Source organism: Girardinichthys multiradiatus, chromosome 4 (genome assembly GCF_021462225.1).
Source record: "Girardinichthys multiradiatus isolate DD_20200921_A chromosome 4, DD_fGirMul_XY1, whole genome shotgun sequence".
In the NCBI taxonomy this organism is placed as follows: Eukaryota; Metazoa; Chordata; class Actinopteri; order Cyprinodontiformes; family Goodeidae; genus Girardinichthys; species Girardinichthys multiradiatus.
In genome coordinates, this window is record NC_061797.1 from 46,620,012 (window position 1) to 46,636,207 (window position 16,196).

The window sequence follows — 16,196 nt, forward strand, 5'->3', positions numbered from 1 at the left end:
CTTTGTTTTGTGTTTATGCAGATGATGCAATTATTTATATACAGTGGCAAAACGCTTACAAGTAGTAATAGATTTTCTTTAACTTGTGCCTAACCAAGTTCTCTCTCCAAGCTAAAAGTGTTTCTTCATGTCAGAATAAATATTCCGTATATTTCCAAAAGTATTTGTCTGTCTACTTTTACATGTACATGAACCTTAATGACATCTCATTCATAATCCATATGGTCAGGTTTGTTGATGGATCCACCGTTGCCAGCAATAGCAACTTTAACTATTCTATGAGCTCTTCCACAAGATTTAGAACTGTGTTCATAGTTAGAGAAAACCAGAACTGCAGCTTCTGCTCTAATTCATCCCAGAGATGTTCAAGAAGGATGAGGTGAGGACTCTGTGCTGGCCAGTCAGGTTTCACCACACCAAACTTTATACACCTGCAGCCATGGAAGGGATTGGAACACCGAATTCATTGATTTGGTGCTGGGACCCCATAGTTTTGGCAATATAGTGTATGTTTTTCACAAACTGCCGCCTAATTACCCATACAGATACCACGTTCTTCTGGAGAGGGTTTGAAATGTATTTTGGGATCTGGTTCAATTATAATCAAACCTTGAATTATACTCATAGACTTTTGAAAATGCTTAGTTGCAAAGTTTTTTTTTTTTTTTTTTTGGTTACTCAGTTTTTGCTAGAAAAAGAAAATACCAGAGCCATAGACTTTGGTAACAAAGCATTAAAAATGCCTTCATAAAAACTGGATGTGGTATACCATGCTGCTTAGCACGTTGATTTTAAGTGCAAAACATTCATGAAAATTAACACATCATTACACTACTAAGGATGTACTTCCCCTTTACCATGCCTAGCTAACTAGTATGTTTAACAAGGCTCATTCCAGACTGCTGTTTGTTCTTTACTGGCTTTATCTGTCTTTGTTTTGGTATCAACATGCACAGCCTCTGGGAGGAGAAATGAAAAATGCCCTGCATCAGTTTTGTGTTTGGGCAAATTGCTGCACTCTGATGGTGCCATTTTCTGAAGAATGATGACGAATTTCCTCCCATTTCCTGTTTCTGTCTTTGTTGCAGCGCTGCCAACTACAGAGAAAGGGAATATCCCCACGTCTCTGGAGAGTGCAGACAACAAGCAAAACATTGTGACCAGACAACTTTAAGCACTAGCGGACACTGAAAAAAGCAACAACCAGACGGGACATTGAACAAATTCTGAGAAGCAGAGACGAAAGCTGCTGTAATATGTCAGTAAACAAACCCTCAAAGAGTTGAGACTGGACTTAAAAGAGAGTAAGTTGTGACCCGAAATGATTGCCTTAATTACACATATATAAATGTATGGAGTGATGATACTAAGAGACTTATAGAAGTTTAAAGATGTTTTCTTTTCATGTGAAAAAGTGTCTTGTAAGGAACAGATGTGAATATTTTATTATGATAGAGATGTTTGGTTGTAATGTCGACATTATGTTTTAGCTGGGTCGGCGTTGTAGGCATCATTGGTTCTTAAATGGTATTGGCTCTCTGCTTTTATGCAGCCAGCACTGCAAACTTCTTTTTCTTGTTTCATATTGTCAACACAACAAGGCTGGCCTGAGTTGCTGGCAACAAAAATCTTGATTTATATTCATAACAATAAAATATTCTCATTTAGAAGATGTATAAAGTTATGGGAGAGAACGCAGCACACTGAAACACACCGGAAGAGTATTTTCTTTCATCAAGATCCACTTACACTAAAGCAAAGATGTCAGTCACATAAACACCTGTCATAAATATCTGCCACATTCACTTTCTATCACGGTGATACAGCAGATGAAACTCTGCGAGCTCTCACCTTCCGGTCTATTAACAAGATATAGTACCTAACTTTTTATTTTATTTATTTTCTCAGATGCAAATTTGAAGCTGACCAGCTGCTTTACTGATATGTTTCACTCTGAATTTACTGTATGCAAAAGTAACATGAACATGTGTTATATATTTTTTTAAACCTAGCCTTGATAATTACATAACCAAAGGTGAACCCTGAATTTATTGTACGTTGTGGACTTCTGAAAAACGTTGTGATATAGATGCACTCCGAATAGGAGGGGGATAAAAAAGAAATGTACCGGTAAATATCAGACGTTTCTACATGTGTGTCCGAAGATGTGATGCAGGTGGAGTACTTTTTTTTTTTACTTTCTTTGACTGTTATGACCATCAACCACAAGAATCTATGTTTGGTTTGTTGAAAACATGATACAATCACATTCCTCATGTTGTTACTGATGCTGCTCAGACATTCTTCATTGCTGTTAATTTTTTTATTCTTTTGCATTTTCTTTTTATTTTATTTTGCATAGTAGATCATGAGTTTGTTGGTCTCTGTGTAGTTTTGTCTGAAAACCATTGAACTTAGTTATGTCTCTTAGACATGCAATGTTGCCTGTGAATAAAATGATTAGAAGAGTCTGCTGCCCTGCCAGCAGTAGTAAGTAACAGGTCATATTTTTATGAAGACAGTGTTTTATTTCCCTATATTTTCCTATTCCATGCAGTGTTAGCTACTATGGCTCCTAAAAGCTTGAATTTAGACTTCTTAAATTTAGTGTTTTCTAAAAAAAAAAAAAAAAAAATCCAAAGGTCACATTGCTGCTCTTTCTGAAAATTTGGATTTTTACCTGCCTCTTAAATTGCATCACTCAGAAAAAAAAAAAAAAAAAACGTTTACTGAATGTTTCCTTAGTGTCTGGAAGCTTGTAACCAAGAATTTGTTTTAAAATAATTGTTAAGTAGTTTACAAAGGAATCCCATTTAACTGAGGATGAGCCCAAGTATTGGATCTACGTCCCGATTAAAGTATTTTTAGATGATTATTTTCAGACGAGTCTCTGGCTAAACTTAGCTTCTGATCCCAGTTGTTGGTGTTCTGTCTGTCATTTTGTCAACTTTGCCTATAGTTAGCTAGAAACAGGCAACAATGTATTGATCATGCACATTTTCTGGGATTTGCCGAGTTGTTCAGAGAGGAAGAGAGACTACTAGGTCTGATGCTAGTACCAGTTTAAACTAGCAAAGTACCACCATCCCAGAGCCAAGTCAGAGCTATGTCAATATGTCATTACAAATGTCTCATCCAGTTAGTATTTGATCCTTACCCTGTTTTAGTCTGTTTTTTCTTAAGAATCATAGTGCACAAATAAAATTATTTATCCCAATATCTTTCAAATAGAGACCCTAATATCATTCCCTTAGCCAATTACCATCGTGTTCAACAGCCAGCAGTGCTTTACAATCCTATTTACCTGATCTTCTATCCACACCAGGAGGTAGAAAACATTAAAATACTCTTAAAGAAAGTTTTATTGGCACTGTCTGGAGAATAAAAGATCAAAAGTGTAAAAGAAATTCAGTCACAAATAGCGGTAATGGTTTCAGCCTGAAATAGTCAGCTGTAAGCGCAGCTCTTTGCAGACCTACTTAAACATTGTGATGGGTAATTTCAGTTAGAACAGTCAGAAATAAGCCTAGTAGACTGTTTTATTTTGATGGTAATCAAACATTATTTAATTTTAAAGCACAGTGGTCTTACAGTTTGTTTATTTTAAATTGGACCGAGCAAAATTAAACCCCTGAGTTGTAATCTGGTGCTGATTTTTTATTGGCTGCTGTTTCTGATGAGTCCATCCCTAGTTTCTTGCAGTAGCTGTTATTTTCTCTCTTTCAGCTGCAAACTGCTTTTTTCAGGGCCAGGGGTAGAGTTTGTCTCTTTGGAAACACAAAGAACTGATGCTTACTAAGACCCTTGTACCAGTCTGGTGGAAAACGCCCCATAGAGCACAGCTAAAAAAAAAAAAAAACACTGCTCTTTAAATTTGACTAAATTCAAAACATTGAGTATATTAAACAGAACAACAACTCTCTCTGTAGTTTTTGTTTGCACACAGTCACCTGTATGTTTGCTGAAATGAACTGAACTATCAATAAGTCAGTTCAAAACACAGAATCATGCTAGAATTAGCCTAACAGAGCAGCAAGAAACTAGAGGTGAGTTTTTTGAAGACAAAAGCTGCATGTGGGCAGTCAGACATACACAAATAGTAAAGGTAAATGATTTTTTGGTGATATAGTATGTCATCAAATTATAGCTTTTTGGACCTAGTTAGCCCCCATATAGGAGCAATGTGTTCAGACTTTCCTGCAGAAACTCTTGTTGGGATAAAATATCTGTAACTGTAATTTAATCTGAAACAGCAGTAAACAAACCTAAATGATTCTAAGATAATGTGTGTAGGCTAAAGATTAAGAATGCTAAAGCTTTTTAAAACTTGAAACTTTGGGGTAATTGTGTCCCCAAGTTTGCATTAAAGAGAACAATTTAAATTTTTTTATAGAAAATGGATTTTGCTCAGGCTAATTCAGCATGTGCTCACATATGAAATGACTTGAAAGTTGAAAAGATTTACCATAAAACAGACGAATTGGTTCATTCGAAATTTTTTGTCATCTTCAGGTAAATCAAACAAAGCTTTGTTGACCAAAAGTTTAACAATAACTCTTAACATAAATGTAGTATATAGAAAAATACTTTGGTATATGTTTCCCATGGGAATTCTCAGAACTCCAACTAATAGTAGCAAATAAGACGCAGTTTTTAGGGGACAGTGTGGCCAGTACTGTATTCACCATTCAAGAGTGTGGAGCACAAACATAGCAATACACAGATAGCAACATACTTACTTTAATGCTACTGTGCACGGCATTGATTAGATACACTTAAATTATTTATTTAAGTATCAGGCTGGGACTCTACATGGGCAACTGCCTAATGTTTAAAGACTTATGGAACAAAGTCTGGATCAGGACATCCCTAGCTTTACCTAGTCGTCACCTAGGGGTGTGGGTTGATTGATTTGGTACATTTCAGCAGACCTAGTCAAGCTGCTTCCTAAATACTATTCTTTGAGTCAAAATACCTATTACAAGGTCAACTCCATCCTGTCTGCTAAACATATTAGAATATGAGTGATCCAACATAAATAAACAATGTCATTTTCTTGAATGACAACATAACCAGGATGTGAAAATATGTTCAGATTTGATTTACTTCAACTGATCTTGTCAGATTATGTGCCTTAAACATAAGCTGTTTGACACCTGTACTGGCTCCATAAATCCCATCTGCTCCAGGGACAGGGCATAACCTGAGGATTTAAATCTGAACGTTAGCTCACCGGGTGCTCAGAGACCTTAAACGGTGATATCAAACCAACACTAAACTGTGCCTGGAAGCTACCTACTTAAAACATCTTAAGGTACAAATGATTTAGCTATAGCTTGATATCTGCACAGGGGGAAATCCACCCAAAGAGTAAGATGCCCAGAGGTTAGGAGATGCAACAAGAACATGAACAGCCTGGGAATTGATCCTTCAGTCAACCGGAACAAACAGTCTGGAAAGCCTCTAACTGATTTCCTTTATCTCTGAATTAAAACAATTTATCAGGCTGTGGGGCTGCAGCGATGCTGATGCATACTTCTGCTTTAATAGGCAGTGGAGTTGTAACAAAGAGACAGGTCATGTAAAGTCATGCAGAGGAGACAGAGCATCACAAAGGCTGATATTTACAGACTTAGTGCTGCAGGAGGCAAAAGCATATGGAGCTATATTAAATAAGAGATAATTGTCAAGGATATCTTATGAGCTGAAAATCAATATTTTGCCAGTACTGCTAAATCATTGGTGTAATAATTACTTATAATTGGTGTGATTCAGCAAAGAAGCAAACAAGGTGTGGAGGTTGAGAGGTGAACAGGTTAAATTTGAAGGACCATTAGATGATGACTTAATAATAAAGTTAATTAAGAAAAAAAAAGACATCCTGATGAGTGTTGATCTACCAATTAGGCTCATGAATAGAGAGAAAAGTGACATTTTCAATGTCTAGAAATGCCTAAATTTAATTAACTACTTAGAAAAATTTAACAAAGCAATTCTGTCTCTTCCTTAAATACAACCTACTTTCTCTTTGACCACAAAATATCTCTAATAATGTGAAACAGATGCTCTGTGCCCAGAAATAAATTGTAATACAAGCTTCTTAAATGTAACTTTTGATATTGTCATCGAAAAAATTATTTATAGGATCCTTCAGTGTTATTTAAATGTTAAAGGAAACAATCCAAACTGTCATTACGATAAAAACAAAAATCAAAATTAGCCTAAATGATTAGAAACATGGCAAATCATGTGGAAAATGTAACTTTTTAACCAAAATGTTAAACATGTGCTTCATAATGTGATCAGTTTATGTGGCCATTTACTATTAGTGAGCTTTGGAGCAACATAAAGAATACAAAGTGGCTAAATGTGATATATTTTCTTCCTACACAGCCAGTCCTGTCCTGAAAGCTCTCAAACACCTTACTATTGATATTCTCTACATCTACAGAGCGAAAGTACAGAATTAGTCTGAGGATAAAAACTAATGTAACAGCCTCAGAGAAATGTTCTGTCTTAACCTCAGAATGAAATCACATCTGTCTGAAAAGTCCTGCGGAAGTGCTAAACAATGATGCAGTTTGAATTTGTAATGGAGTGTTGGTTCGCAATACTGTTTGATAGGAAGCATTTCAGAATGTTTCCATTTCAGTCCTGCAGAGCAGAGTCACTGCTGCAAACACTGTGAGGAGGCTGTCAGACAGAAAAAGGAAATATTTGTAAAATGACTGGATACATGCATTTAATCTGAAATAATGTGAAAAAATAAATTATTACTGTTTAACAGAAAATAAATTGAATGAAAGGCCTAATGTTAAAGCATCAGTCACGTAGGATATTTTCTTCGGAATGTGTTTGAAGTTGTATGGAGTAAGAAGGTCACTTATGCTGCAGAGTGCCACATTTTTATGAACTGATTGAAACGGTGAATGTTAGGTGTGGTTTAAAACAAAAATGAAGCTACAAAAACAGAAGCATATCTTATCACTCCACCTGTCCTCAGCCCGTGAGTCTAAATAGCTTCAGTTCGTGCCCTAAATGAATGAAATTGTGAAGTAAATTAATTACACTGACCTCCTTTTATCAAGCTTTGAGATTTCACTTTCAAAATAATAGTGAATCCAATGAGTTTCTCTTTGTGGATGAGAATAAAGCGACTATCCATTATTAATCCACCAGTCTAAGAAAAGGTAGAAAAATCAACTGCTTGCTGACTGAGAAAATTATGTTTTTATTTTCTCTCTAAACTGACTAAACTGAGCCTCTAAATGTGGGTCAAATAAGAGCAACTAGAATACAAATTTACAAACTTTAACTAAAAAATGGACAGAGCCATGAGTTTCAACACTAATAATCACACTAAAAACAATACATTTAGAAGGCAGTTTGGTCAAATGTCTTTATAAAGTATTGTTACTCCTTTAACCTTTACTGTGTGTCACATTATAGTGTGTCACTATAAACCTTTTAATATTTGTTTTTTATTGTGACAGACCAACACAAAGCAGCACCAAATCCTTGCTGAAATGAACAAGTAACATTGTTTCTAAACTTTTTACACATAAAAATCTTAAAAGTGTTTTGTACATACATATTCACCCCCCTTCGGTCATAACCCTGTATAACCACCTTTTGCTGCAATTGGAGCTGCAAGTATTTAGGGGTATGTGTGACAGTGTTGCACATCTAGAGAGTTGGATTTTGTCCATTATTCCCAGCCAAATAGTTAAAATTCTGTCAAATTAGTCTGTGCACATCCATTTTCAAGTCTTTTCCTGAATTAGATTTATAACTGGAATTTGGTTGGGCCATTGTAATACATGAATATGCCTTGACCTAAACTAGTGCATTTGGCCTCTGGCTGAATATTTAGAGTTGTTGTCCTTTCGGCACCCAGTCTTCTGCAGCCTCTAACTGGTTTTCTTTTGGGATTATCCTGTATGTTTCTTCTTTCATCTTCCCATCAACTCTGACTAGAATCCCCACAGCATGACACTGCCACCATCATTTTTCACTGTGGGAAACCAAGACAGAAACTCATGGGAAAATAGTTGCAGTTGGTTCTAAATGCATGCCAGTCTTTTCAGATTTGATATGTAAAAAAAATGGAAGACCATGGATCTGTTTCCTTCCACCTAAAAACAAATAACTTTTTGTTGGTCTGACACAGGAAATATATTAAAGTTTGATGTTGCAATGCGACAAACTGTGAAAACATCAAGGAGTTTTAATACTTTTATATTCACAATACGTTTTGCATTTAGTTTTTTTTCTTTAGCTGTGAGATTTGTTTATGTGCATATGTGCTGTTGGAACTGCAACAGATATTGCTTTCATTTAATTGTTTCATTTACGCATTTACAGAATGAGAGCTTGATGAAGGAGGGCTGATGTATGTAAATGATAGAAAGCTGCACACAAACAGAGTAAACACAAATGAACAATATATATTTTTATTTTTCAAACCGAAAGAGAAAAATAATGGGACAAACAAACCGATAATCATCGCTTTTCTATGCAAGTTAGCACAGTTTGGTCAGCCAAGGCTACAGTCATATTTACACAGCATATCTATCATCATTAACAATGATTCTCATGGTAATTTTTCCTGCCCAGTAGTAAACTGTTCTTTAAGAGTCAGCTGTAAGTGTTTTGTGATGGGAATTATATCAGTTTTTGGGGACAGTAGAGGAGGTGGGTGCATTTAGTGTTTGTGTTCCTGCTTCACCTGCGTGTATACCTATTATTCAAACTGCTCATTTTCCACCATCACTCATAATAGCGTAAAGATATCATCAATCAGCAAAGGAAAAACAACAAGTGACTATTAATGAACATGTAAAATACTTCTACAGTTCAGGTGTTGAGAAATATCCACGTGAGTTTTGGCTAGCCTTGCTTTTATTCTGCATGATGCTTTGTTTTGAGAAATATGCATTCTAACCCAAGGTATGTTTGTATTCTTTTCCAATGAGGGTGCTCCTCTTCTTCCCTTTCTCTGTATGTTTGGAGCTCGCCACTTCTGACCTTAATTCTCCTGTTTTGTTTCCTTAGTTTTTCTTTGTTTTATTTTATTATTGTTTGTGGGTAAACCTTCCAACTTCTGGATTTTCTACATTCATAACATTTTGTAGACAGCAATATGAGATGTGATTGAAAATGGAATATGTGCAATGTTGATTAAAGAAAAATATAATATATTCAATAAAAATTCAGAAAACAAAGCTGTTCTAAGACGTCTTTTTTGGGAGATTTTCAAATTTTATCTGTTCATCATCTTGTGTATATCTAAAACCCAGTGACTATCATCTGCTCATTCTTTATCCTAAGATGTTCCCAGGGCAGAGGGGACTTAGAGTAATGATCATTAAATGAATGGGTTGCTTTATAAATGGCCTCTTTTAAATGAAAAGCCTTCAACAAATTAGGGGATTTCAGATGTTTGTGTGCTAGCTTGTAACAGTGAAATCCTAGCGTTTTTTATCAATACCACCATCACTCTGTTGTGTATCTAAATTGTGTTTTAATGGCATAAAAGACACACTGCCTTGGTCAAATAATATTTAAACACTCTCTTTGTAAGCATTTGATATAACCAGGTGTGACAGATTTTTTAGAGATGTTTAAAAATTTAACAGCATTAGCACCGCAACTCTCTTATCTTGAATCCTTGGAGACCCTCCAACTGATGACAGCCCGACCTATTTTCCGATTGATTCATCTAATAATCATTTGACCACTCAAACTATGTATACAGCACCAAATGTTTAGACTGAGATGGTCAGTTGATCCATAAATATGAAACAAATAAATAAAGTCCTGATATACAAGACACCGAACTCCATATCTCTTATACCAATACCCAAACATCAAAGACATGACATAACTTCATGTCCACAAAAAGCAACAAAACATCTCTGTAGTGTGATGCGCTGATGTTATTTTAATTGATACGTGGTTTTTCCTCTGAAGATGTCAAGCTCACCAATATTTTTACCCTGCTTACCTGGAGGTGATAATGAAAATGATTTCCTTGTCAATTACACAATTAAGTCAGAAATAAAGAGTGCTGTCTGTTTAAGTAGATTGCTTGGGGTATAAACACAACCAGGGTCAGAGGTTGAACTATACATTGGAAATATTTAGGTGACTTTTACTGTAAGTGCTCTATGAATACATTGTGCTTTAATGGATTTTGCTGAGTCAGATCTTGAATCAGTTGTTTGGTCATGATTAATATTTTGTCGGTTTCAGTTCCAATGGTTTGCCAAGTATTTGCATGTAATTAAAACTGGCATCCTAATGATCTTGATGCCCAGGTGCCCCAAAAGATGTGAATCCTGCTTTAGTTTGGATTGAACCCCACATGTATTGGCATTATGGGCAATAGTGGAAGAAAGTCTGAAAAAGGTCAAATATTCTTAAATTTTGGTAGTAAACTACACTAAAGAAAAGTGAATATAGACCCACTGAAGTATGATGTTATAAGTTCCTGCTCCACCCTCCATCTTTAAAGCAGATCTTGTAGTACTTGTAGTAATTGCAAAACGCAGACCAGTTATTGTGTGCATGAATACACAATTACGAAAAACATATCACTGTGGAGGATGGTAGCATGAAACAGCAAAGCAGCCCCAGACCCTGAATGCATTGTTTACATATTTTCTACATACACAGATTATGGCTCTTAATGTGGTTTACTGAAGTCCGGAAGCCTTAGAAATTGTTGTTATTGTTTTTAGATCTTTTAGCCTACTTCATGCTGTCATACAGATTCTATGTGGCTCATGTACTTAAACTCAGCTCTCACACAGGGCCAGGTTGGTTAGAATAGCATTTTTAAATGTAAATAAATAAAAAGTATTTTATCAACCAGTCTTCAAATTGTTTGGTCCACTATCACACATATGATTTCAAGCTGTCCTTTCATATATGTTTGTTTATGGATGCAGGATGACTAAACATGATTAAAATCATATCTCACTAAAGTCTTAAACCACATTTGAAGTAACTTTTTCTGTTTTGCTACAGATGCCAGATGGACCTTGTAGTACAAGACATCTTGCTAAATTCAAAAAGCAAAATGTTTTTCTTCAAAGAAATGTAACTTTTTTTTTTTTACACATCCCTAGTTGTTCCGATATTTAATTGTATAATTTAGAAACTATTGAGCCCAAACTATTCTGTCACAGCTTTTCTAGTGGGATGAAAGTAGATCTAAACTGATCTGATAAAACATGGCACATCTCCCTCTCTCTGCTGTCTCATTTCATTTGCAGTTGGCTGAAGTGTTGGGTCATATTTTTGAACGTTTCTGTCCCTCAGCTCTGTCAGCAGAGGCTGAATATCACAGTGACAGAACTATTTCATCCACACAAGCTTTTAACGACAGCTGCTTTTGAAACTTGATGCTGTTCGTGTTTAACAATGTTTAAATATTTTATATGAGTCCGTTGTGGTGCAATTACTTGACTCTTGGACAAAAACCAGGTTATTCGTCAAGCTGCTGATGGATGAAATCGGCAGAGTTTGTTCTCTGTCTCCTCATTTCACAACACACCAACCAGAGTTGCACAGTTTCTGGCTTTAACAAATTCTCGGGCAACAGAAAAAAAAAGGTCAGATACTAGATATTTTTAAAGTTCAACAATCTTTTAACAATCAGGAGTTTAACATCCTTCCTCTGTGCCCTGAAAGATACATCTTTAAGTTTAGATCATATTTAAAAAAACTGACATATGTAGAAGATATATTTAGAAACTCAACTTTTACAGTAGTAGTAGTAGTAGCAGAACACTGGAGCACATGTACTACTGTTGCTCATGCACATAACAACCACAAACACTAACATGAGTTAAAAGTCTTCCACTAACTCATTCAGATGGCTGCATCGCCAACAAGTGAAAAGAGGCAGTGGTGCAAAAAAAACATAATTGGCTGTTTCAAAAGTAAACTACATGAACATGAACGTCCAGCACAGATAATTATAGTAGAAAAAGCCTTTAGCAGATAAAATAGCTGCAGAATTAAAGTAAGGGGTTGTATTTCCTTATTTTTAGCATTTTTTTATTGTCTCGCTGTCAAATTTGAAATAGAATTCAAACAATTATTTTTTCAAATACATTTCTAAAGAATCATGTTCCATCTTAGATTAAAGATCTAATTGTTCCCTAGGTCTCCAACACAGCACTTTGCTCTTTGTCAGCAGGTTTAATGGTGGTTACAAAAGTTTATAAAAGTAGAGAGGGAGCAGATGTTTTAGTAATCGTCATTGATGCAGCTATTGCTGTCATTAGCAATGTGTGCTGTCGCTGTTTACCATTCCCATTAAAAGTGCCACTGGACCAGTGCCTGTGTGTTTAACTATCTCTCTCTCATGGGCAGAGACATGGATAGAGCATTTGCTATCGATGATTTGGTGCACTATTTGGTTTTCTTTCTCATTGAAAGTTCTCCTTGTTCAGTGCCTCTGCATTTAACTGTGTCTGCTTTAGATCCTCTCAATCATCAATAGTTAGTTGCTTCATATATCCAGTTCATGCTGGACCTGGTTCTGCTGGAGGTTCCTTCCTTTTAAAATGGAGTTGTTTTTCTCCATTGTTGTAACATGCTTGCTCAGAATGAAGGATTGCTATAAAGTAAATGACTCAATGAAAGCGGCTGAATCTTGCTTAGATAATTGGGATTATAAGATCAATTGAATTTCACTGTATTTCATCCCAGTCTTCATCCAAATTGTGTAAACCCTAGAGAGGTAAAAGATATGAAAGGTGAGAACAGACTCTTAAATCTGTATAACCCTTGAAATGCAAGTACTCTTTCTATGAAAAATAAGTAATGACTATAATAAGATTTATTGGTTAAAACACTTTGTTTTTATATAAAATCAAAGAATTTATAATCATAGGTTGCTAATTAGAAAGATGGTGTTGCAGCAAAGCTGTTTTGACTCCAGACTAGTTAGAGTGTCTGCTTCCGGCTTCCAGGAAAACACCCCGTTCCTCAGAGGTGTAAGGTAACACCTGTCAGAGAACAATATCTTGTCACATGGTCCATGTCTGCTTCCATTTAGTCATGCCAAAGAATCTGGCACACACCATTTCTCTCTGCATTGAAACCCAATGCCACTGCAAAGCACTCTTTGGGACCCTGAAATTCAATCACCCAAATCCCAAAAGGGTACCTGGTAGCTTCTTTTAAAAACAACGCTGGTGTCATGGGGCTGTTGATGGAAACATTGTCAGCAATAACTGTTCCTGCTGCTATGGACAAACTGCTCTTTTACATCCTCAGAATGTCAGCAGGCCTTTTGCCAGACAAAATTCAGCATGATGAAGGGCAGTGACCTCCACAGGGAACATTTACCAGCTTCTGCACTTGGACCCAGTGATGCTGACCTTGGACGTACTTCCTTGGCATATTCTTTTCAATTCCCCTTTATTAAAATTGACAGTGACATAGATGTCTTTTCTGGGATAAATATTGCTTCTGCTGCATTGCAGGATTCTTAGCCGAAGAGACAGAGAAAAATACAGTTCACAAGACTGATAAAGGTATGGAAAGATTCTCAAATGCTAGTATAATGCTGAAGAAGGTTGTTAGAGAATATTAGTGAACCAGTATCATCATAAAGATCGAGAAACACATTAACAGGGCTGGGATAAAGTTGTGGAGATGTTTAACCAGGGTTATGTCATGAAATAATAAACCAAGCTTTAAACATTTCATAGCGTACTTTTTACTTTACCATCTGAAAATGGATGAAGAATGTCACAACTGCAAACCTTTGAAGACATGGCCATCTACCAAAAAATGACAGGCCAAGCAAGGAGAGACCAAAACTGAAGTCGTTGGCCTACATGCAAGACTGTGAAACATGGTGGTGGCAGCATTATGCTGTGGGGATGCTTTTCCTCAGGACATGGAACCTGGTCATAGTTGGTTTAGAGATGGATGGAGCTAAATGCATGGTATTCCTGGTTAAAAGAAAAAAATATTTTACAGGGTACAAACACTTCCAGCAGGACATCGGCCCTAAACATACAGCCAGAGCTACAATGGAAAGGGTTTGGATTAAAGCTTATGCAGGTATAAAAAGGCCCGGTCAAAGTCCAAACCCAGATCCAGCTGAAAATCCATGGCAAGACTTGAAAACTGATAGTAATAGATACTCCTCATGCTGTTTGACTAAATTTTAGCAATGTTGCAAAAACGAATGGGCAGAAATTTTAGTCTCTAAAGAGTACTGACTTATAGGGGGCTGAATACAAATGCACATGGTGGTTTTCAGTTTTATCTGCAAAAAGGTTCAGAAACCATGTAACCTTTCCCTTACGCTTTTCAATTATACACTACATTGAGTTAGTCCATCACATAAAGTCCTAATGAAACACGTTGAAGATTTTGCTTCTAACGGAATAAAACAAGAACAAGTTAAAGGAGGTGTGAATACTTTGCAAAGCACAATAATACAAACAGATATACTCGGAAACTTACTTTTCAAACACTAAGCTACTCTCTCTGCTCCTCATCCGTACTGTCCTCGGGATAAGATGGAGGAGACAACATTTTTTTCTTGCGTCATCTGGCCGAGGAGTCTGAACAGGTGTCCTTTTTGCCCGTACTCATTCATCCTCTGTAGGTCAGACACTTCTCCTGCGCGGTTTTCCCAGACTGGGTCACCATTAAACACCTCGTCACACCACCGTATCTGCAAATAGCAACTCAACTCACTCTGTTTCAGGCTGATTCAATCAGAAGAGTTTGTTCCCAAAGTGAAAGTGCATAACAAGTAAGGAGTATCCAGGCATATCTTGACTTCTCAACCAGTTATGTGACCAGTCTCGTGTGCAAGAAATGAACTGGAGTGTATTCCCTGAACTGGGAGGAGGAATGTGAGGAGTAACTTTGCAGGGGGTAAAGAGCATGTCTCAGTGATGAACAAAATACTTGTATGTATGAAGTAAAATTTCAGTTTGTTGTCATGGTAACAGCAAGTGTAGTCTGGAGTAAAAACACGTCCGTGCTAGGATAAAGTCTTGATAAGGATCCAGCTCCTCTCTGCACAGGTTATTTTCCTCCATTTCATTTATGGGGACGCTGATTGTGTCACAAATGTTTGATGATCCATGATGCTGCGAATCGGATCAAACGCAGCTCAGCCGAGCTTAGAAAACACAGAGGCTGCTTCGTATGTCTAACTCAGTTGTTTTACAGTAATATCAGGGTCTGTGCAGCCTTCATAAGCACGAGTTGAGCCAGGAAATTGTTGCAGTGAGATGGCGTTAAGACTATAAAGCATCCATTTCTGCAAATGTAAAAAAAACTGTATGGTTCATAGAAACACGTTAAGGAAGCTTTTTAATAAGACTTTTGTTTTTGTACCTATCTGTAACATCCTTCCATGTGACAGCCAGGTGATTACAAGCATTACTTATATGGGGGAATATTTCAAACAACATTTTGTATTTTTTTTTAGACATAGTGGATTTAACAATAAATTGGTAATAAACACCACATAAGTTTTTTTAATGTCAAATCTGACTGTTTTGTTTTCTTGTCTTTGCTCATAACGTTTCTACTTTTTGTTGCAGTGCAAGAAGGCCTAGCATCAGCAACGGGCACACTGCTGCAGCCAAGTCAGGAATGACAAGTAGTAAAACCAACAGGGGCCTAAAGGTAGAGGAAATAGCAGATGCATTGTTTCAGTCTGCTGTGTGGGATCATTTGGAAGTTTGTGCTATGTGTGGTGAAAGTGCTCAGAAAGTGGTGGGTGTAGGTTTCCTGAAGAAATTACATCTCATTTGTCTCATTTGAACTACTATACCCCATGTAAAGGCCGTCATGGAGACCTGATGCACAGCATGTGTAGCTTTGTGCAATTTTCTCTGCTGCATAAAAGAATGGAGTAAATGTTTTCAGGAACTTCCTCCTCATTATTTAAGGGCACCATAGCAATCATAGAAAGTGGATAAAACTGCAAGCACTGTGTGCAAGCAGTCGGCGACACCTGTTCATGCTCACAGTAACAAGTACGATACGCTATCTCATCAAAAGACCTTGCTTTCTTACAAATATGCACTGTCCTCTCTCAAATCTATATTTATTCAGTGAAATTTTATTTCTCTTGCACATATATCTTCTGCTCCTAAACAATAACCAGCTAAGACCACAGCAACAATGCCCCAGTTTACATT

The 16,196-nt window shown here is 36.6% G+C and overlaps 1 protein-coding gene across 2 annotated transcripts in view; it reads left to right on the forward strand.

Annotated features, from left to right (window-relative positions):
* The window catches only part of kcna4 (potassium voltage-gated channel, shaker-related subfamily, member 4), a 95,918-nt gene extending 80,042 nt beyond the window's left edge, over window positions 1-15,876 (forward strand). The window contains exon 2 of one of the 2 annotated variants that reach the window (XM_047363797.1): window positions 15,594-15,876. The gene's annotated coding sequence lies outside the window, so the exon portion shown is untranslated. Of the gene's footprint in view, window positions 1-1,088; window positions 9,225-15,593 lie in introns of those variants that run through there. The other variant, XM_047363796.1, reaches the window with a different exon arrangement.
* The last annotated feature ends 320 nt before the right edge of the window (window positions 15,877-16,196 follow it).